Source organism: Ursus maritimus, unplaced genomic scaffold (assembly GCF_017311325.1).
Source record: "Ursus maritimus isolate PB19 unplaced genomic scaffold, ASM1731132v1 scaffold_27, whole genome shotgun sequence".
Classification (NCBI taxonomy): Eukaryota; Metazoa; Chordata; class Mammalia; order Carnivora; family Ursidae; genus Ursus; species Ursus maritimus.
In genome coordinates, this window is record NW_024425230.1 from 3,864,543 (window position 1) to 3,866,152 (window position 1,610).

The window sequence follows — 1,610 nt, forward strand, 5'->3', positions numbered from 1 at the left end:
CTTCTTTCAAACAAAGAAGCCTCTATTAAGTTGATTAAACAAAAAAATTTGTTTCACCATATAATTTAAAGATATGTAAGTAACATAAACTAATCAAACACACAAGCAACATATTTCCTAAATGAAAAGAATGGTGGAAACACAAGTTACATAAAAACAATTAAAGTAAAATGAAATACAACAAATCACTTAAAAAAGAATAATTACAAAATGGCAAAGGCAAATAAAGGCAATATTGCCTGTTATGTAAGGAGAACAGGCTATATTATTTAGTATTAAAAGTTATATTAAATTTTAAAAAGCAACACAAAAATGTTTTATTAAAAAAAGAGAAATCTGAGACTAAAAAAGAGACTTTAACAGAAAAATAAGACAGTTACTCTTGATCAGAAGTATAATCCATACAGCGCACCTGGGTGGTTCAGTCAGGTGGCTGACTCTTGATCTCAGATCAGGTCTTGATCTCAGGGTCGTGAGTTCAAGCCCCACATTAGGCTCCACACTTAAAAAATATATATATATGATCCACAGATTCCCTCATACATTCCCCATGGGCATGTACTTAATCTTAGCTAGTCTGTCCAAGACACCCTGAGCACCAACTCTAATCCCCCACATGGTCCCGTTTCCACTCCAACAAGATGAAATAAACTATTGTGAACCAGGAGAAATTCCCCAAACCGCAAACATATGTGCACTTTGGTGGGAAAAGAACTGCTCCCCAAAAGAAGGTGGTTCATAGAACAGCTATAGCAGATGATAAACTTCAGTTCTCCTTAATGAAGCTCAGGGCAAACAATACCTGGTATTGAAGAAGTGAATATGTTCACAAACCAAGAACAGTAATGCACTTCAACAAGTTCAGGCACCCCTGGAAGTGAACACTTTCACTATTACAGGCCATGCTGAGACAAAGCATCTGACAGAAATACTACCCAGTGTCTTAAATCAACTTGGTGCAGATAGTCTGACTACTTTAAGAAGACTGGCTGAAGCTGTGCCCAAACAATCTGTGGATGGACAAGCACCACTTGCAACCAGAGAGGATGATGATGATGAAGTTCTAGATCTTGTAGAGAATTTTGATGAAGATTCCAAGAATGAAGCAAACTGAATTGAGTCAACTTCTGAAGAAGATAAAACTTGAAGAAGTTACTGGGAGCTGCTATTTTGTTTGAGCACTTTTTAAAATTTTGTTCATGGATCTGATAAAATCTAGATCTCTAATATTTTAAGCCCAAACCCCTTGGATACTGCAACCCTTTCAGTTTTTGCTTATACACAATTCATTCTTTGCAGTTAATTAAGCTGAAGAAGCCTGAGGATAAATTTTGAAACAAGGTTAATAAAGATCTTCATCTAGTATTTTTTTTTCATTGACACTGATTTGTACACAGAGAGCAAAGTTGTTTATAGAAAGCTTTTCACAGCATGTAATATGGGTGGTAAACTTTGATGGAATTTGATTAAAGATTTTAAATGACTGTACAATGTAACAAAGGTGGTATAAAGTTCTCATGTTTTAAAACTTTTCTCCAACCAGATGTCTAACAGACACATGAAAAGTTGCTCAACATCACTCATCATCAGGGAAATACAAATAAAAACCA

At 35.1% G+C, this 1,610-nt stretch overlaps 1 pseudogene; it reads left to right on the forward strand.

Moving 5' to 3' along the window:
- Positions 1-641: 641 nt before the first annotated feature.
- On the forward strand, positions 642-1,166 carry LOC103677079 (annotated as a pseudogene).
- The last annotated feature ends 444 nt before the right edge of the window (positions 1,167-1,610 follow it).